Here is a 22050-nt window from a genome sequence, read left to right as displayed (position 1 = left end):
TCCTAGCTCTTCAAATGCAGGGACAGTGACAAGGAGCTTCCTGATTGCTGCAGTCCCTGCTGTTTCGAGGAACAGCCTCACTCTAACTGCACCCCCATCTCCCACACTGTGCAGCCCAATCCGGACGGAAGCCATTACAGGAGTTTCCAGAAACCGCATCTTACTCAACTCTCTGTCCACCACACTCTAGGGAGGATGGCCTTCCTGGCTGAGCTAATTTCCTGCACCTCTATCCTGAGGCAGTGACCACTAAGATAAGATCTGAAGACGTTTCTGAGGGATTAGGAACAAAAAGGAAGCTGTTTTCTTTTTATTGCTCCTGCTCTTTGCCCCAATACCTAAGGTTGCTGAGCTGGGGAGAATTTTATCGACAGGCTTAGTGTTCATTCAGAATCCCCTTCTCCTCATATCACTGAGCCCCTGTCCTAGAAACTCCCCACAAGTGGATGGTCTCCACACAGGATGGGAGTTCCCCAGGGAAGAGTTAACCTGAGTCAGCCCCGCTTTCTCATTGACATCCAGCATTTCTAATCTTCATGGGTGTCAACACTTCTGTTGCTGAAACCTTTATTAATCTACTAATGGTAAGAATTAATTTAGAAAATATTCATACAAGAGTTGGGTTCAAAATTTATATTTTCTGAGCCAGTTGTTAAGCATAGCCATTATTACATTAGATTGGCACAGAAGTTACTGCAGTTTTTGTCATTACTATCAATGGCAAAAACCACAATTACTTGTGTACCAACCTCATATATAGTTTGGTTTTTATGAACTTTTTTATTTTTTTGAGATGGAGTCTCGCTCTGTCACCCAGGCTGGTGTGCAGTGGCGCAATCTCGGCTCACTGCAACCTCCGCCTCCCGGGTTTAAGCGATTCTCCTCCTGCCTCAGCCTCCTGAGTAGCTGGGACTACAGGTGCCCGCCACCACACCTGGCTAATTTTTATATTTTTGGTAGAGACGGGGTTTCACCATATTGACCAGGCTGATCATGAACTCCTGACCTTGTGATCCGCCCACCTCAGCCTCCCAAAGTGCTGGGATTACAGGCATGAGCCACCGCGCCTGGCCCATGAACTTCAATTACATAGATTATATTACAAAGTAACCATTTTAATATATTTGTATCCAATAACACCATGTTGTGTACCTGAAATATACACAATTAAATTTACTTTAAAACCCAAAGGGTATTGTCTATTGCTACATAAAAATCATTCCTAATATTCAGCATGTTAAGAGAACACGTTTGTGACCTTGATACTTTGGTGCACCTAGAATTGCTGAGCCACTTAGTTCAGTGGTTCTGGCTGTGTGTTGGTCATAAAGTTGCAGCCAAGCTGTCGGGCTGGGATGCATCCAGAGGCCAGAGAAGGTGGCCAGGCCCAACTGGAGGGAGGCTGCCACTGTCCCTAACCTCTTTGGCAGATGTAGAGAGCTCAGCAGAAAAGGAGAGAGTGAAGTGTGAGGCCCCTCTCCTTGTCCTCAATGTTAAAGATCATCCAATGCATGCACTGTTTCTTCTTTCCTGAGACACCCTAGGCATAGAGCACTCCCCATTCATTCTAAGGCTACAGAGTATTCCACGGTAGAATTTTAGCCAACTCGACTCTAAGGGTTATCGCCATGATTTTCATCTCACAAATAACACTGCAGTGAACATCCTTATGCAGACTTCTTTGGGTACATGTGTGAATATGAACATAAGATAAATTAAATTTCTAGAAGTTGAATTTCTGAGTCAAAAGGATGTGCACTTGTAATTTTTACTCATTGTTCTCCGATTCCTCTCCAGAGGGGTTCCACCAGTTTATAACGCCAGCCACAAATACCTGGTCAGAGTATAGTGTCGAAAGTTTGAATTTTTGCCAATATTTCAGATTTTAAAATGTTATTTGTTACACTTTTATTTCTGATTTCACCTATTCTGCTTGAAGTGGAGCATTTTCTCAAATGTTTCAGCACTGTGTATTTTTTAGGATTCGGTAAACTTTTTCTTAAATGTCCAGATAAGAAGGATTTTACTCTTTGGTGCCCAAGACTCAACTCTGAGACTATTATGCAGGTACTTACGCCATTCATGATGTGACCATTTAAAACCATAAAAACCAGTCTGAGTTCTGTGGCCATAGAAACACATGTGGCAGACAAGGGAAGGCCTATAGAACATGGTCCCTGGTTTGTAGAGTCATTTGAAATTCGAAAAGTCGACCAGCATATTTTCTAGGTGGAGGTCTCTTCAAGGGCAACACTGTATTTCACCTCCTATAGTGGCCTGGGTCTTTATATACGTGTATGTATGTATATGTGTTTGTGTGTATATATGTATATATATATGAACATATGTGTGTCAACTATTTGATTGGATCTTAGGTCTGCCCAAGGCAGCCCTGTGTCACAATCTCATTACTTTTATTTCTATCCATTTGCTTTGAGTTTTGGGAGAGCTTTAGTATATGAGGAACAGACTCCCCCCAGGGGGCAAAACAGAGGAAGGACGAGGGGCAAATGGGCAAGGCAGCTTGTACCAAGTCATGAATAATCCAGCGTAGGCTCAGAGAAAAAAGTCCTAAGATGAGCCTTGTATCTGAAACCAAAACATACAAGATCATTAAAGTGCTGGGGATTATAACAGGTAAGTAAATGAAGTTTAAGTTTTAAATGTATTGGACATTTATATAAAGCATGAAGACTGTAAAATTCAAAATGTGACAAAGAAATAAAGAATTTGAGATTTTAAGATGTAAAGACCCCAAAGCAAGTTTCCAGGAAAAGTGTTTATGCCTCAAATTATTATTTTCTGTAGAAGTCTTTTTTTCCCTTTTCTTAGGTATGAGGAAATCTCTCATGGAACATTCTTTTTTTTTCCACTATCAAGAACAATGTGACCCCACAAAGGAATTCTAACGTTAAGTAGAAGACAATTGCACTTTTTTGTAACCATTGAGAAGTTTCCTATTTGTACATAAAAATATTGATGCAGAAATCACCTGTCTTCTGACTTGTTAGACTGAAAACCATGAAAACCCTAGAAGAAAACCTAGGTAATACCATTCAGGACATAGGCATAAGCAAGGACTTCATGACTAAAACACCAAAAGTAATGGCAACAAAAGCCAAAATAGACAAATGGGATCTAATTAAACTAAAGAGCTTCTGCACAGCAAAAGAAACTACCATCAGAGTGAACAGGCAACCTACAGAATGGGAGAAAATTTTTGCAACCTACTCATCTGATAAAGGGATAATATCCAGAATCTACAAAGAACTTCAACAAATTTACAAGAAAAAATTAAACAACCCCATCCAAAAGTGGGCGAAGGATATGAACAGACTCTTCTCAAAAGCAGACATTTATGCAGCCAACAGACACATGAAAAAATGCTCATCATTACTGGTCATCAGAGAAATGCAAATCAAAACCACAATGAGATACCAACTCACACCAGTTGGAATGGTGATCATTAAAAAGTCAGGAAACAACAGGTGCTGGAGAGGATGTGGAGAAACAGGAACACTTTTACACTGTTGGTGTGAGCGTAAACTAGTTCAACCATTGTGGAACACAGTGTGGCGATTCCTCAAGGATCTAGAACTAGAAATACCATTTGACCCAGCCATCCCATTACTGGGGATATACCCCAAGAATTATAAATCATGTACTATAAAGACATATGCACATGTATGTTTATTGTGGCACTATTCACAATAGCAAAGCCTTGGAACCAACCCAAATATCCATCAATGATAGACTGGATTAAGAAAATGTGGCACATATACACCACGGAATACTATGCAGCCATAAAAAAGGATGAGCTCATGTCCTTTGTAGGGACATCGATGAAGCTGGAAACCATCATTCTGAGCAAACTATCCCAAGGACAGAAAACCAAACACTGCATGTTCTCACTCAGAGGTGGGAATTGAACAATGAGAACACTAGGACACGGGGCAGGGAACATCACACACCGGGGCCTGTCATGGGGCTGGTGGGGAGAGGGGAGGGATAGCATTAAGAGAAATACCTAATGTAAATGAAAAGTTAATGGGTGCAGCACACCAACATGGCACATGTATACGCATGTAACAAACCTGCACATTGTACACATGTACCCTAGAACTTAAAGAATAAAAAATAGATAAAAAATAAAAATTAAAAATATATATATTGAGGCTTAATGCTAAAATTGGAATTAGTAGTTTCATATCCATACATTGAGGCTTAATGCTAAAATTGGAATTAGTAGTTTCATATCCATACAAGTGATTAATTTTCTTTGGACTAAACCATTTCTGTTTATGATTCATCATCGTTAACTTGGATGTATTCTACCCTGAAAACAATTCAACTTTTGGTATATTTTGTTTTGTTTTCTGTATCAACTATAGCTCTTTTCTAAACACTGACAGAGATATTCCATACCTACTGATTATTAAATTTAATTTCATGGGCATTTGGATTACTAAATTATTTCAAGAATGCACAGATGGGACTTCCCCCACATTGAACTCATAAATGTTGCTGATGCTGACTCACGCTTTTCTTTCAATCTTGGCAAATAAAGTAGGCATTTTATTTTCTAGACACCCAGATGATAGCAACAGAGACAAGGAGAAACTCCCCAAAGCTGTTATCCTTTAAATCCTCAGGATGAATCACACCTGGAGAATCACTCACACTTGATTTACATTTTATACAAATGAGAGTTGGGTCTTAAGAGTTGATGCTGAGTTAGTGAAGGACTTGGGCTGTTGGGATGGGGTGAATGTGTCTTACAAGTGAGGAAGACATGAATTTTTGGAGTCTATAGGGTAGGGGATTATTGACTAAATTGTGTCCCCAAAATTTGTACAATGAAACTCTAACATACAGTGTGTGACTGAGTTTGGGGATAGGATCTTTAAAGAGAGGAGTGAAACTGAGGTCATGAGAGTGGCTTGTTATCAAATCTGGCTGGTTTCCTCCTAAGGAATTTGCACACACAGAAATGAGACAACAGAGACAAGCGTGCAGAGGGAAGATCACATGAGGACACAGCAAGGAGGTAGTGACCTGCAAGCCAAGGAGAGAGGCCTCAGGGGAAACTAAACCCACCAACACCTTTATCTTGACTCCCCAGCTTCCGAACTGTGAGAAAAGATGTGTCTGCTCTTTAGGCCAGCAGGTCTTTGGTATCTCATTAAGGAAGCACTAGCAAATGAAAACAAAACGGACCCCAAAGACCTTGGATGTGGGAGGAGGAGGAGACGGAGCAGGGTGCAGGAGGCAGGGCAGGGAGGGGTTGGAAGTTTAGGCTCTGATGTGCATCTCCTGGATGGAATCTGGACTCCACTCAGCACTGTTTGGGGGAGACTTGGGAAAACATTTAACCTCCCAATACTGATTTCCTAATAAACACTGGGCCTTGAGCAAAGGGCTTGGCATCATCCTATTCCATATTATGAAAGTCTTCTTGAGGTAATGTTTGTAAAACAATCACCAAGGCATCTGGCATGTATTAAGGGTTCATACATAGTCATTGTGATTTAGTTATTTATAGAAAATTGCATTCATTCTATGGGCACCAGGGGGCACCATGAACCTTGGTCTGGGGACCCTAATGAGTCCAAGTTCCTCTGTGGTTCTCAAGTGCACAGGGCCTAACTGTTGCTTCCTTTGAAACTCCTTCTATTGGGTAAAATTCTGAAACCCACCTGGCCCTTCTGATCTTGAGAAATTACCCAGAAAAGGCCCTCAGGCTCAGGGCTCAGACAAGAACTGGGGCAAATATTTTAGGGAATGGAGAACAGCTTTGCATCCACTACTCACCAGAACCACCTAACAAAGACACAATGATAACAGAAGTAAATTTGCATGAAGAGACTCCTCTTCCTACAATAAGAGAGACCTGGGGGTCCCTCCCCAGCTGTGGGCTCAGAGGCAGACCTCTGGGGCATCTCCACCATGGTCTGGACCCCTCCCCTGCTCACCCTCCTCACTGTCTGCACACGTGCTGCCTCCCAGGGCTCAGCCCCTATGGAACCAGGGATCAGCCTAGCCCTGAGCTTCAGCTCAGCATAGGGAGTGAAGCAGAGTGTGGGGCTCTGGGAATAAGATTGTCATCCTCAGACACCTCTCCTGTCCTCTCTTGCAGGTTCTGTGGTTTCCTCTCAGCTGACTCAGGAGCCTGCAGTGTCTGTGGCCTTGGGACAGATGGCCAGAATCAGCTGCCAGGGAGATGGCATAGGAACCTATTATGCAAACTGGTATGAGCAGAAGCCTCAGTACCAGAAGCCCTGTGCTGATCATCTGTGGTAACAACAACCAGCCCTCAGAATCCCAGACTGATTCTCTGGCTCCAAATCAGGGAACACAGCCACTGTGATCATCTCCAGGACTCAGACTGAAGACAAGGCTGACTGTTACTGACAATCACCAGACAGCAGTGGTACTCATCCCACAGTGACACAGGCAGATGAGGAAATGAGACAACTACCCTTTTTCTGTCTGTGTCACCCTCTTACTCCAGCCCCAGCAGGATTGTGGACACAGCCGTGAGCAGGTCTGTCCCAGTTCACCTGCATCTGAGCCCTCCAGGCAGGCTCTGCAGAGGGTGGGTAAGGAGAGGACTTGGGGCTGGCAGGATCAGGTTGTTCTGGTGGTGTCTTGGGAATGGGAGTGTCTTGACTCAAGATGACCTGAGTGGAAGGACAGGAAGAGACAGCCATTGAGTGGTCATGGTCCCCGGATTTCCTCATATGTGGTGATTGAACCTAAGTCAGTGCCTCTACTCTGTGGCCCAAATGCCCTGATTATTTTTCTGAACTGCCTATGTTTCACTGAGACCCTCAAGCCCCAGCTTCATGGCATCCTGATGTTCTGAACAGGGAAGCCTTTCACAGTGAGCACTGAGAATCCCTTAGATCCCCTTTTCAGGGCTCACCCACCCTCCATCCACCCAAGGCTGCAGGGAGGCCCTGGATTCCACAGCTGTTTCCCCACTGGAAAATGCCATTGAGTTCAAAGAATGGCTTCATACAAGAATGTGCCCCCTTCAGAATACAGTTCAGCGGCAATGACTGCCTGATGCCTCGATCCCAAAATCATGTCTTAACTTAGGATGTCCTTGAAGTGCCTTCTAGCTTAGCACTCAATTGTCACACATTCTCTCATTCCTCCCACACGTCTTTCCTGGGAGTATATCATGAACCCCTACTGCACGGAATTCTCCCTCTCAGAGTGGGATTCCAGGGAACTCAAAAACTAAAAAACAAACCAAACCAGTCTAGAGGTAAGAGTATTGAAGAAGAGAGAATTATACAGAGAGAGAGCTCTGAAGTCTGCAAATATTCATGCACTGATTTGCGCTTGTGTGTGAAGAAACTCCCTTTGAAAGAGAAAAAAAACACCCAAAGACACTTGAAGGAACACTCTTCAGAGGACACACACACACACACACACTACAGTCAAAGAAAGAGAAAAGGCCCCAGCTAAGGGGCATCAAGTCGACTCATCAGAAGAGCTTTGCCTCAGTACTGGGGAAAATGTCACATAAGACTGCGCGGTTCTCTACTAAGACAGTGTAAAAGCAAGGTAAGGTCAAATAGTTTTCAAATATTTTTTACTGGATCCAAAAAAATAGAGAAAGAAATGCAAAATATATTCTGAATCCAACAAGGACAAACGTACACAGTCGGCATCCCATCAACATTTTCTGCAAAGAAATAAACAAAAAAAAAAAGCTATAAGAAACAAAAAGAAATTAATCAATCCAAAGTGGCCTTGAAATTCGACAGATGATAAACTTTGCAGGCAGGAGCACAACAGCAATTCTTGTAACTATATTCTACTTCATTATGAGGGTAGAGGATGGATTTACCAGGTTAAGCAGAGATATAAGACATAAAGACCCAAGTTAAACTTTAAGAAATGATGCCTAAAATGTCCCTGATAAAAAACACACTGAATGAGCTTGATTACAGAGTAGATGCTATGAACGAATAGATGAGTGAACTTAATGATGTAGCGATGGAAGCTATCCCCGAAAAATTACCAAAAAAGGAAAAGATCAGAAAAGTAAATGGAGTATGTGTGAGTTTTTGGACATTATCAAATTGGCATAATGGTATAATTAGAGGCATAAAAGGAGATAAGATTGGTGTGGTGAGAGGGAGGGCAGAAAAACAATTTAAATAGTGATCCGAGTGTTCCAAGTTTGGTTAAAAATACAAACCCACTATCCAAGAAGCTGAACAAATCCCAAACAGACACACACATACACACACACACAGAAAAAAACACACATAAAGCAACACTCACCGTATTCAAATTGGGGAAAAAAAAATCTGTGATGATGAAATACTCTTAAAATTAGCCAGAGAGAAAACACGTGTTAGATTCAGGTGAACAGCATAATGATAAATGCAGATTTCGTATTAGAAGCAATGCGGCCAGGCGCCGTGGGTCATGCCTGTAATCCCAGCACTTTGGGAGGCCCAGGTGGGCGGATCACGAAGTCAGGAGATCGAGATCATCCAGGTGAACACAGTGAAACCGTCTCTACTAAAAATACGAAAAATTAGCCGGGCGTGGTGGCGAGCGCCTGTAGTCTCAGCTACTAGTAAGGCTGAAGCAGGAGAATGGCGTGAACCCGGGAGGCAGTGCTTGCAGTGAGCCGAGATCGCGCCACTGTACCCCAGCCTGGGCGACAGAGTAAGACCATCTCTCAAAAAAAAAAAAAAAAAAAGAAGCAATGCAAACAGGAGGCAGTGGAGCTATATTTATACAACACTAAGAGAAACAACTTTTTATTCAAAAATCTTGAATAGAAAGAAAAGCTGGAGGCATGACACTACCTGATTTCAAAATATACTACAAAATATACCATAAATCCATAGTAACTGCAAATCTATAGTATAATATCAAAACAGTATAGCACAGTCAAAAAAAAAAAAAAAGGGGCAGGGGAGAGACAGACAAATGACAGACAGACATAAACAAATCAAACAGAATAGAGAACTCAGAAATAATTTCACGCATTTACAGTCAACTCATTTTTAACTAGGCATCAAGAATACATCTTCCGGAAGGACAATGTCTTCAATAAACTGTGCTAGGAAACACCCAACACCCACATGTAGAAGAATAAATCTAGACCGTTATCTTATCATATACAAAAATCAACTCAAAATAAAGATTTAAATGTAGGACTTGAAACTATGAAACTACTACAGAAGAAAACATAGGATAAATACTTAATGAAATTGGCTAGGACAAGGAATTTTCAAATAGCCATCAAAAGTGCAAGCAACAAAAGCAAAAATAGACAAATATAATTACATTAAGCTTAAAGGCTTCTGCAAAGCAGAAGCAGCAATCAGCAGAACGAAGAAACAATCCAGAGAGTGGAAGAAAATATTAGCAAACTATACATCAGGCAAGCGGTTAATACACAAAATACAGAAAACAAGACTACTCAAAAGCAAAAACACAAATAATCTAATTTAAAAATCAGAAAAAGATCTACCCAAAACCTTTGTCCCCCACCATTATTTCCCCCACCTTCTTTTCCCACTGCCTTCCCCTCCCTGTGACCACTCTTTCTTTTCTTTCACCATCTACCCTAACACTTTTTTCCCACCACTTCTCCCCCAGCACCTTTTCACAAAGCCCTTCTCTACTCCCACTCATCATCCTTTTCCCCACCATCTTTTCCCCTCTCCCTGGCCACCCTCTTTCCCCTCTCGCGCTCTCATCACCCTCTTTTGCTCCTCTATCTACCCCAAAACATTTTCCCCTGTCTTTTCCCAAAGCCTTCTCCCCACTCCTGCTCCTCACCACCCTCTTTTCCCCCGCTCCGTCTACCCAAATACTTATTTTCCCACTATCTTATCCCCACCCTGTCTACAACGCGTTCTCCTGCTTGTCATCCTTTTTTCTCTTTAGTACTCACCACCCTCTTTACCCTTCCATCTACCCCAAAACTATTTTCTCTCCTCCTACCACCTTCAGCTGTGCTGCCGTCTCCGTGGCCTCCACCAACCGCAGGGAGGAGAGGTTCGCTGTCACAGGCCCCAGCCTCCAACGTGGGGCACTTAGCTGTCCCATCTCCTCTTCTAGCCGGACAGGAGCAGCTCCCGCTGCCGGCGGCCCCCCAGCGCTCCCACGAGGCTGCGGTCTCGGTCACCTCCACCTACCACAGCGAGGCGAGGCAAGAGGAGAGCCACAGTGCTACTGGCTCTAGCCTCCAGCGTGTAGTAAGTGGCTTCCTAAGCTAGCACGGAACAGCCCAGGAGATACACACAGAAAATCTTCGACTGACCTGACTGCCCGTCTCAGCATGCCTTATATACTGAGGTTAGGCAATGTGGGTTCCTGGACTACATGTTCTGATTGGATGAGAGAAAACCTGTAGGCCTACTCTGATTGGACTTTATTGTGATGTTCTGATTGGATGAGATCAAGTATTAAAACAACCAATCAGAGCATGAAAATAAAGTCCAATCAGAGTAGGCCTAGAGGTTTTCTCTCATCCAATCAGAACATGTAGTCCAGGAACCTCCCCCTCGCCCCCAATTGCCTGACCTCAGTATATAAAGCATGCTGCAGTGAGCGGTGAAGCGTCTCCAGGATTTTCTGTTTGGGTGGTGTTGCGTTCTGGCTTAGGAAGCCACCTACTACACGCTGGAGGCAAGAGGCCGGAGGCCGGAGCTCACGGCTCTGTGGCTCTTTTCTCGCCTCGCTGTGGTGGATGGTGGAGACTGAGACCGCAGCCCCGCAAGAGCGGTAGGAGGGCCGCCGGCAGTGGGAGCTGCTCCTGTCCGGCTAGAGCTCGAGAAGATGGGAGAGCTCCGTGCCCCACTTTGGAGGCTGGGGCCTCTGACATCGCACCTCTCCTCGTTGTGGTTGGTGGCGGCCACGGAGACGGCAGCAGCAGCTGAAGTGGTAGGAGGGGAGAAAATAGTTTTGGGGTAGATGGAGGAGTAAAGAGGGTGGTGAGTGCCAAATGGAAAAAAGATGGCAAGCAGGAGAAGGCGTTGCAGACAGGGTGGGGAAAAGATGGTGGGAAAATAAGTTTTTGGGTAGATAGAGGGGGAAAAGTGGGTGGTGAGCAGCAGGAGTGGTGGGGAGAAGGCTTTGGGAAACGCGGGGGAAAATGTTTTTGGGTAGATGGAGGAGCAAAACGGGAATGAGAGCACATAGGGTGAAAGAGGGTGGCCGCGGAGAGGGGAAAATATGGTGGGGAAAAGGGTGTTGAGCGGGAGAGTAGAGAGGGCTTTGCGGAAAAGTGGTGGGGAAACAGTTTGGGGGTAGATGGAGAAAGAAAAAGGGGTGGCAAGAGGGAGGGGGCCGAAGGCAATTGGGAAAAGAAGTTGGGGAAATGGGGTGGGGACACAGGTTTTTTTGGTAGATTTTTTTCTGATTTTTAAATTAGATTATTTGTATTTTTGCTTTTAAGTAGTGTTTCTACATTTTGTTTGTTAATCGCTTGCCTGTTGCACAGTTTGCAATACTTTCTTCCATTATCTGGATTGTTTCTGCATTGTACTGACTGCTTCGTCTGCTTTGCAGAAGTTTTTAAGCTTAATGTAATTACATTTGTCTACTTTTGTTTTTGTTGCTTGTAGTTTTGATGTCTGTCTGAAAATTCGTTGTCCTCACCAATTTCATTAAGCATTTATTCTATATTTTCTTCTCTGGTAGTGTCATAGTTTCAGGTCCTACATTTAAATCTTTATTTTGAGTTGATTTTTGTGTATGATAATTGTCTAGATTTATTTTACATGTGGGTGTTGAGTGTTTCTTAGCACAGTTTATTGAAGAGATTGCTCTTCCGGAAGGTGTGTTGTTGATGGGTAGGTTAAAAATGAGTTGACTGTAAATGCGTGAATTTATTTGAGTTCTTTATTCTGTTTGATTTATGTCTGTCATTTGTCTCTGTCTCTCCCCTGCCCCTTTTTTTGACAGTGCCATGCTGTTTTGATATTATACTATAGATTTGCAGTTACTATGGATTTGTAGTATATCTTGTAGCATATTTTGAAATCAGGTAGTGTGATGCCTCCAGCTTTTCTTTTTATTCAAGATTATTTTTGTATCTGAGGTGTTTTGCATTACCGTGTGAATTTTGCAATAGTTTTTTTTTTATTTCTATGAACGAAGTCTTTGTAATTTAACGTGAATTGCATTGATTCTGTAGATCACATTGAGTATTGATAGAGATATTTTAACACTATTCTAGTGTATGGACGTGGGATATTTTTCCGTTTACTTGTGTCTACTTTAATGTCTTTGATCTATGGTTTGTTGGTTTTTGTTTTGAGACGGAGTCTCGCTCAGTCGCCCAGGCTGGAGTGCAGTGGCGCGATCTCGGCTCACTGTAAGCTCCGCCTCCCGGGTTCATGCCATTCTCCTGCCTCCGCCTCCCGAGTAGCTGGGATTACAGGCGCCTGCCGCCACGCCAGGCTACTTTTTTGTATTTTTAGTAGAGATGGGGGGTTTCACCGTGTTAGCCAGGATGGTCTCGATCGCCTGACCTCATGATCCGCCCGTCGCGGCCTCCCAAAGTGCTGGGATTACAGGCGTGAGCCACCGTGCCTGGCCTGATCTATATTTTATAGTTGTCATTGTAGGAGCTTTCACCTTTTTGGTTAAGTTTATCCCCTAGGTATCATTGGTTTTTTTTTGTTTGTTTTGTTTTTTGTTTTTTGTTTTTTTTTTTTTGGAGGGGGTGGGTAGTTACTGTAATGAAACAGCTTTCTTGATTTCTTTCGTATGTGTTTCACTATTGCTGTGTGTGCTACTCATTTTTGTATATTGATGTTGTATCTTACAACTTTACTGAATTTATTTCTCGTAGGTTTTTTTGTGGACTCTTTAGGGTTCTCTATGTGTATATGATCATGTAACCTGCAAACATAGACAATTTGACTTTTTTTCCCAATTTGGATGGGTTTTATTGCATTCTCCTGTGTAATTGCTCTGGCTGGGGCTCCCAGTACCATGATGAATCAAAGTGGTGAAAGTAGCCACACTTGTTCAAGATCTTAGAGGAAGAGCTTTTAACTTTTCCCCCTTGATTACGATGTTAGTTCTGAGTTTGCCATATATGGCCTTCATTGTGCTATGTTCCTTTTGTACTCATTTTGAGTTTTTATCATGAAAGAATGTTGAATTTTATTTTTTTCAGCATCCACTGACATGATTATGTGATTTTTGTTCTTGATTCGCTGTGATGTATGACATTTATTTATTTGTGTTTGTTGAATCATTCTCATATTCCTCCGATGAATCCCCAGGTATTTGGTTGAGGATTTTTTGAATCTGTGCTCACCAGAGATATTTGCCTTTGGTTTTCTTTCTGTGTCGTGTCCTGGTCTGGTTTTTGTAGCAGGGGTAATGCTGACCTCATAGAACAAGTTTAGAATTACTCCTTCCTCTTCATTTTTTGGGGAATATTTTGAGTAAAATTGGCATTACGTTTTTAAAAAATGTTTGGTAGAATTCAGTAAAACCGTAATTCTTGTGTTTTTCTTTGATGGAAGATTTTTATTACTGCTTTAATTGCATTACTTTATTAATCTGTTAAGGTTTTTTGTTATTCCAGCTTGTGAAATTGCTGTTTTCAGAAATGTATTCATTATCTCCTAGGTTTTTCAATTCGTTTGTATATAGGTGTTTTTAGTAATCTCTTATAATCCTTTGTGTTTCTGTGTAATCAACTGTAATGTCTCCTTTTTCATCTATGATTTTACTGCAGTTTTCTTTCTCTTTTTCCTAGGCTCATTATACCTTGTCAATTTTGATTTTTTTTTTTTCCAAAAAAACCGCAGCTCTTTGTTCCTTTGTCTTTTTGTAATTTTTTAGTTTCTATTTTTAAAATTTCTTCTCTAATCTTTGATTTATTTCTCTCTACTAATTTTAGCGTTTGATTTTTCTTGCTTTTCTCATTACTTGAAGTGTACTATCAGGTTGACTATTTGAGATCTTTCTACTTTTCTGATTCGGCATTTATAGCTATGCACTTTGCCTCTTACAACTGCTTTTGTCGCATCCGACAGGTTTTACGTTGTGTTTCTATTGTTTCAATTAATTTTTAATTTCCCTTACTCGTTTCAATGAATTTTTAATTTTTTCATTTGTTGTTCATGAGCAAGTATATTAATTTTCATATATTTGTACAGTTTTTAAAGTTATTGCTGTTACAGATTTCTAGTAGTATTCCACTGTGGTCAAAAAAGATACTTTGATATGATTTCAGTTTTTAAAAATGTGCCGTTACTTGCTTTTTGTCCTAACACACAGCCTGTCCTGGAGAATAATCTATGTGCTACTGAGTGGAATGTGCATTGTGAAGTCGTGGCGTCATGCAAACCTGTGTAAATTTCTGTTAGATCCGTTCGATATAGAGTACAGCTTATCTGATGATTTTTTGTTGTCTGATCTGCCCATTGACTATAGTGGTGTGTTGATCACAGTGGGGTATTGAGGTAGGTCTTCCATTATTATTAGTATTATTTTGTTTCTATTTTTTATTTTTTGAAACGGAGTTTCACTCTTGTTGCCCAGTCTGGAGTGCAGTGGTGCGATCTCAGCTCGCTGCAATGTTCGCCTCCCGGGTTCAAGCGATTCTCCTGCCTTAGCCTCCACGGTAACTGGTATTACAGGCATGTTCCACCATGCCCTGCTAATTTTTTGTATTTTTAAGATACTGGGTTTCTCCGTGTTGGTCAGGCTGGCCTCGAACTCCTGACCTCAGGTGATGCACCCGCCTCGACCTCCCAAAATGCTGGAATTACAGGTGTGAGCCACCGGGCCCGGCCAGAGTCTTAAAAAGTTTAATACATGGAAGCAGGGTAGTAGAATGGTGGTTACCAGAGACAGGGAGATGGGAGAAAAGAAGATCTGTAGGTCAAAAGTACAAAGTTGCAGTTATGTGATTATAGTTAATAATACTGTATACTGGAAATTTGCAAAGTGAGTATATTTCAGATGCTGTTGTCCATATGAGAAGATAGATGAGTTCATTAGTTTGACTGTAGTAATTATTTATATGTATATATGTATATATATAAATACATATGAAGGTTTTAATATATATGAATTAAAACAAGCTGTTCACTTAAATATATTCGGTTTTATTTTAAAAATAAAAATATGAAAGAAAAAAAAGCATGCATATAGTCTTAAGCTCAATTACCGATATAAATAACTGCACTGCTAATCAGAACAGTGAATTAAATGTGAGTTATGTTTGTTTATATTGTAACCTTTCCTTTTATTTTCATACGTTTTTTTTTACAATTTTGCAAATATTTAATGAGTTCACAGTGCAACTATGTATTAAACATGCTCAACATATTTTAGAAGTGGTGAATGTCACAAGTTTTAGGTCATAGTCACTGTAAGAATGTTCCCTTGGGAAGTGTTATTTTCTGTTGGTTTGTGTTTTAAGGCATTCACCACCGCCAAGAGATAGCCTGGGTTTTTCTCATCTTCACCCACCATAAATAATCTTATAATGAGTGCCTTTGAGCATATATCACTATGGGCAATTAAGCATACTTCTGACAGCTTCTGAGATTTGGAATTGCTGATGCAAAATCAATGAGCATGTTAAAATAGGTCTTTTTTTTTTGAGATGGAGTCTCACTGTCATCCAAGCTGAAGTGCAGTGGTGCAATCTTGGCTCACTGCAACTTCCGCCTCCCAGGCTCAAGCGATTCTCCTGCCTCAGCTTCCCAAGTAGCTGGGATTATAGGCATGTGCCACCACGCTTGGCTAATTTTTATATTTTTAGTAGAGACAGGGTTTCACCATGTTGGCCAGGCTGGTGTCCTACTACTGACCTCGGGTGATCCACCCGCCTCGGCCTCCCAAAGTGCTGGGATTACAGGCGTGAGCCACTGCGCCTGGCAAAAATCTTATTTTCATTAATTTTGTGTAATAGTACCAGTACCAGTTTTTCCATACTTCACACTACAATTAGATACTATAAATTTCATTAGTTCTTGTCTAATACAGGCCATGAAATCATCTCATTGCTCTTTCAATTTGAAGTTTCTGATTACTGTAATTCCAAATTTACCGTGTCACGTTTATTATATAGTTTATATTACATTTTGTGAACGCTATTTTCAGTCTCCTTTACTATGAGTAAATGGAATATGTGTGGAAACAAATTCGGTTTTATATAAGAGTATCTTTCCTTGTACAAGATCTGTTTGAATTAGGCAAGAAAAATACCACATTCACCCAAACTGCACGATGTCTGTGTCTATTTCACCCTAGCAATGCAATGTGAATAGAATCACACTCGTATCTGTCATGACAAACTAATGCCTTATGTACAACAACCATTCATTTTGCGTTTAAAAATCATTTTTTATTTTTTCAGCTACATGTGGTCAATTACTCTTTTTATGTTGCATACCTTCCTATTGCATCGAGGAGTCTTTTATTTTTCAATAGTTTTGGGATACAGGTGGTTTTTGGTTACATGAGTAAGTTCTGTAGTGGTGATTACTGAGGTTTTAGTGCACCCGTTCCTGACTGGTGTACACAGCACTCACAATATGTACTCTTTTATTCCTCACCCCCTCCCACCCTTCCCTCCGGGTTCTCAAAGTCCTACATCATTCTAAGCCTTTGTATCCTCACAGCTTAGCTTCCACTTACAAGTGAGAACATATGATACTTTGTTTTCCACTCCTGAGTTTACTTCACTTAGAATAATGGCCTCCGGCTGCCGCCAGCAAGTTGCTTACAAAGGCTATTTCATTTTATTTTATGGCTGTCTGATATTGCACGGTGTATATATACCATATTTTCTTCATCTACTCATTGGTTGATGGGCATTTTTAATTGATAGGCATATGGTTGATGGGTTTCATATTTTTGCAATTGTGAGTTGTGCTGTTATAAACATGCATATGCATTTGTCTTTTCCATGTAATGACCTCTTTTCCTCTGGGTAGATACCCAGTAGTGTCATTGCTGGATCGAATGGTAGTTCTACTTTGAGTTACATAAGAAATCTAGAAGTTATTTTAAAACAGATAATTGCAGTTAATTCTCCATCCAGTTTTCCACATTGGTTATTTACTACCACCGATTTGAGGCCATTTTTCATTTATATTACCCGATCATTTTATTCACTGTCATATGTCTACCAGTATATGCTGCTTCCAAAGCATATCATGTGAACAGTTTAAAATTCTCAAACTATAATTCTTTGTTGAAACATTTGTAAGTTTTACACAAGCCCTTACATGATCTGTTTTGATTTTTAAATTTCTTCTATTTTACTTATATTTACATTTCTTCTTGTGAGATTTAATCTTATACAAACTTTATAGATAGAAAGATGTTGGGAAGCTGTCACATGGTCTGTTATGTTTATTGTGTTGTTTTAATAGACCAAACTCATTGATGAAAGAAAAGAGAAATCTTGATAGTTTTTTAATTATATAGGACACTTGACATAGAAAATTGAACGTTGAAAGTACTGCATCGTTGCATGTGGAGTGGCATGGATTCAACTTTATGTGCGTGAATTACATTTGTAATGTTTGAGTAGTGGATTACAGTTTTAACATGCTTTCACTTCATTTGGTCCTGTTAGGTAAACGAGGGACCTTGTGTGTTGGAAAAAGAATTACTTCGGTGCAGCCGCCCGAGAGGAGCTGGGGGAGGGCGCTGGCCCACGAGGCTCATCGCAGACAACGTCGCGGCAATGTCCGCGAGCCAGGCCAGTGCCGCGTCCACAGCGGGCGGACCTTGCGCGCAGCAGGGCGGCCTGGGCCAGGGCCTCCCTCCGGTTCCCTGGAAGCGGGCCCGCGGCGAGCACCGAAGCAGCAGCAGAGGCGGAGGCTCCAGCGCCTCTCTCTCTTCTCCCTCAGCCTGAGCCGGGGGAGTCCAGGCGGCCCGGGTGTCTGGAGCGGGGGTCCGTGCCCGAGAATGAGAATTTTCTTCACCAGAACATGGAGACTGTTCCATCACCAGGAGCACAAAGTTTTCGTTGTTGGGCTGGATAATGCAGGGAAACTACCATTCTCTACCAGTTTTCCATGAATGAAGTTGTACATATATCTCCTACAAGAGGAAGTCATGTACAAAAGAGAGTGATTAATAATACACGTTTCCTAACGTGGGATATTGGTGGCCAAGAATCTCTTCGTTCTTTCTGGAACACCTACTATACTAACATAGCGTTTGTAATAGTGTGGGAAGTACAGAGAGAGGATTTCTGTAACTAGAGAAGAACTCTAAAATGTTAGTGCTTGAGGACCTAAGAAAAGCCTGATTGCTGAGTTTAGCTAATAAACAAGATGTTAAAGAATGCATGACTGTAGCAGAAATCGGCCAGTTTTTGAAGCTACCTTCTGTTAAAGATCACCAGTGGCATATCCAGGCATGATGTGCTCTTAACTGGCGAGGGATTGTGCCGAAGACTTGAATGGGTGATGTCTTGACTTAAGATTAGATGATCTCTACTGACCTCTTCTCATTGACTTTGTATAAATGAAGTGGTGGACTTGACCTGAAAGCTGCAAAAATTAATGGTTTAGATGTATTTATAATAAACTGATTTAAACTTTTTCTATAGGAGGACAAATTAAGACTACTTACTTGAAACGAAAGATGGAGAGGGAGGAGGAAGAAGAGAAAACGGCCGGGTGGCAGCGGCTCTCCCCCTGGCAGAGGATGGACAGCCAGGACAGGAAGGTGGTGGTGTGTGACGATGGCACCGGGTTTGTGAAGTGTGGATGTGGAGGCTCTAACTTTCCAGAACACATCATCCCAGCTTTGGTTAGAAGACCTGTTATCAGATCAACCACCAAGGTGGGAGACATTGAACAAGGATTTTTTTGTTTTTTTTTTTTTTTTTTTTGAGACGAAGTCTTGATCTGTGCCCAGGCTGGAGTGCAGTGGCCGGATCTCAGCTCACTGCAAGCTCCGCCTCCCGGGTTTACGCCATTCTTCTGCCTCAGCCTCCCGAGTAGCTGGGACTACAGGCGCCTGCCACCTCACTCTGCTAGTTTTTTTGTATTTTCTAATAGAGACGGGGTTTCACCATGTTAGCCAGGATGGTTTCGATCTCCTGACCCTCGTGATCCTCCCGTCTCGGCCTCCCAAAGTGCTGGGATTACAGGCTTGAGCCACCGCGCCCAGCCCTGAGCAAGGATCTTATGGTTGGTGATGAGGCAAGCGAATTACGACTAATGTTAGAAGTTAACTACCCTGTGGGAAATGGCATAGTAGGAAATTGGAATGACATGAAACACCTGTGGAACTACACGTTTGGACGAGAGAAACTTAATATGGATACCAGAAATTGTAAACTGTTACTCACAGAACCTGCTATGGACCCAACCAAAACAGAAGACTGTAGAGGTAATGTTTGAAACTTAGCAGTTTTCCAGTGTGTATGTAGCCATCCAGATAGTTCTGACTCTACACTCAAGGTTTACTGACCGATGTAGCCGTAGACTCTGGAGATGGTGTGACTCACATGCCCAATAGATGAAGGTTTTTCTGTCCCTCATCTTACCAGGAGACCGGATATTGCTGGGAGGGATATAAATAGAACCAGGTTGCTTCTATTGGGGGGATATGCCTTCAACCACTCTGCTGATTTTGAAACGGTTCACATGATTAAAGAAAAACTGTTACATTGGATATAATACCGAGCAAGAGCAGAAACTGGCCTTAGAAACCACAGTATTAGTTGAATCTTACACACTCCCAGAAGGTCATGTCATCAAAATCGGCAGAGAGAGATTTGAAGCACCGGAAGTTTTATTTCAGCCTCACTTGATCAATGTTGAAGGAGCTGGTGTTGCTGAATTGCTTTTTAATGCAATTCAGGCAGCTGACACTGATACCAAATCTGAATCCTACAAATACATTGGGTTTTCTGGAGGGTCTGCTATGTATCCTGGCCTGCCTTCACGGTTGGAACGAGAACTTAAAACAGCTTTACTTAGAATGAGTTTTAAAAGGTGATGTGGAAAAACTTTCTAAATTTAAGATCCGCATTGAAGACCCACCCAGCAGAAAGCACATTGTGTTCCTGGGTGGTGCAGTTCTAGCAGATACCGTGAAAGACAGAGACAACTTTTGGATGACCCAACAAGAGTACCAAGAAAAGGGTGCCCGTGTGCTGGAGAAACTTGGTGTGACTGTTGGAAAAACTCCAAAGCTTGTTCCCAACATACCCATAATGCTTTCTTTTTTCCTTTATTGCCAATCTTTGAATTCATTCAACTTCAGGACATGGTAGAGGCCTCTCTGTGCCTTTTAGACTGGAAAGGTCAAGTTTTATTCTGGTGTCTTGGGGAAGCTTTGTTAAATTTTTGTTAATGTGGGCAAATCTGAGTTTCATTCTACTGCTTCCCTACATAGACAAGAGGGCTAGGATCCTGTCCTTGTTTCTTTTAAGTAGGCATTTAGATCATCCCTGTAGGCTTCCTATTTTCACTTTACTGCTCTAATGTTGCTAGTTGTAATCTTTAGCACACTAGGTAGTATGCCTTTATTACCATAAGAAAAAATCTTTTAACAGGAGCTTTTACATATTACTGGGATGTGGGGGGTGGTTCGGGATGGGTGGGCAGCTGCTGAACCCTTTAGGGCATTTCCTCTGTAGTGTGGCGCTTTCAACTGTACTGCTGCGGCTTTAAGTACCTTAAAGCTTTTCCTGTGAACATCTTAGGGAAATTTTAGGTTCAAAGCTAAAGTGTTTTGGGGTGATTTTTTGTTGGGGATGGGTGACAGTGGATGGTCTTCTGATTTTTTAGGTTTTCTCACTGGAGTGCATAGAGGAACTTTATTTACTGTACTTTGATTTGACAGGTTTTCTTCTTGTGCTCCGCCTGGAGCTGTTTCCATATGATATAAAAAGCACAAGTGTAGTATTCCGTTACTATGTGGCTTAGGGATTTGTATTTTAAAATCAACCATGTTAGCTGGGACTAGACTCCCTACAATCTACTAATGGAAAAGTAACACTTAAAAATCCTTTTGGCAATTCAAATTACAGGTTTAAAAGTGCTTAAGATCTGGTGTTTTGTTAATGCTTCTGTTTATTCCATAAGCATTAAGGTAACCCATTGCCAGGTATCATCCTTGCAAATTATTCTTTTATGTAACTGACCAGTGCTTAATAAAAGAAGCAGGTACTTTCAAGTAGTTACTGGCAGGAGGTTATAATTGGTTTGAAAATAACATTGGAATACGGGACTTGTTGCTAGTTGAGTAATTTTCATTAGTTTTTTTGTTTGTTTGTTTTGATTTGAAACCTGGAGTGAAATTTAAAATGTTGGCCAAAAAAAAATCAAGATTTAAATTTTTAATTTGTACTGAAAAACTAATCATAACTGTTAATTCTCAGCCATCTTTGAAGTTTGAAAGAGGAGTCTTTGGTATTTTGTAAATGTTAGCAGACCTTCCTGCCAGTGTCAGAAAATCCTATTTATGAATTCTGTTGGTATTTCTTGGTATCTGAAAAAAATATCAAGTAGTACTCTCATGAGTTATTTCTAAGTTTGAAAAATAAAAAGAAATTGCATCACACTAATTACAAAACACAGGTTCCAGAAAAAAATATTTTTTTTCTTTTAAAGAAATGTTTTTAAACTAATAATGGCTTTGAAAGAAGAGGCTTAATTTGGGGTTACTAAAATCAAATTATTGACCTGAGGATCTCTGTTTTGTAAGAATACATAATTCGCTTAAATAAGCAGTAAAAGATTAGTTTTAATTTTGTAGCTTCTGTTAATATTGTGTTTTTTTGTCTGTTTTACCTCAGTGTGAACAGATAAGTTTGTCTGCATGTTGGAGATGTCTCAGAACACATGAATAGCCCACACTAGATCTTGGGAATGTGGATTTTAGAGTCAATTTGGAATAAGTTCTTAAATAAATACCCCCAGCCTTTTGAGAACGGGGCTTGTTAAAGGGATGCGTATGTAGGGTCAGTACCTACTGGCAGTTGGGTTCAGGGAAATGGGATTGACTTGGGGATTGACTTGGCCTTTGGTCCTTTGGTCATAATTTGACAGTGTG

The 22050-nt window shown here is 41.3% G+C and overlaps 1 pseudogene and 2 gene segments (V, D, J or C); all 3 read left to right on the top strand.

Annotated features, from left to right (window-relative positions):
- The window catches only part of LOC105546087, a 237444-nt gene that overhangs the window by 94374 nt on the left and 121020 nt on the right, over positions 1-22050 (top strand).
- LOC105546086 overlaps positions 1-22050 on the top strand; it is a 619418-nt gene that overhangs the window by 487211 nt on the left and 110157 nt on the right.
- On the top strand, positions 17655-18470 carry LOC105546082 (annotated as a pseudogene). Its single transcript, XR_001007043.1, has one exon. The product of XR_001007043.1 is annotated as an ADP-ribosylation factor-like protein 5A pseudogene (transcript).

Source organism: Mandrillus leucophaeus, unplaced genomic scaffold (assembly GCF_000951045.1).
Source record: "Mandrillus leucophaeus isolate KB7577 unplaced genomic scaffold, Mleu.le_1.0 Scaffold349, whole genome shotgun sequence".
Lineage (NCBI taxonomy): Eukaryota > Metazoa > Chordata > Mammalia > Primates > Cercopithecidae > Mandrillus > Mandrillus leucophaeus.
This window is presented reverse-complemented; position numbering and strand designations above follow the sequence as displayed.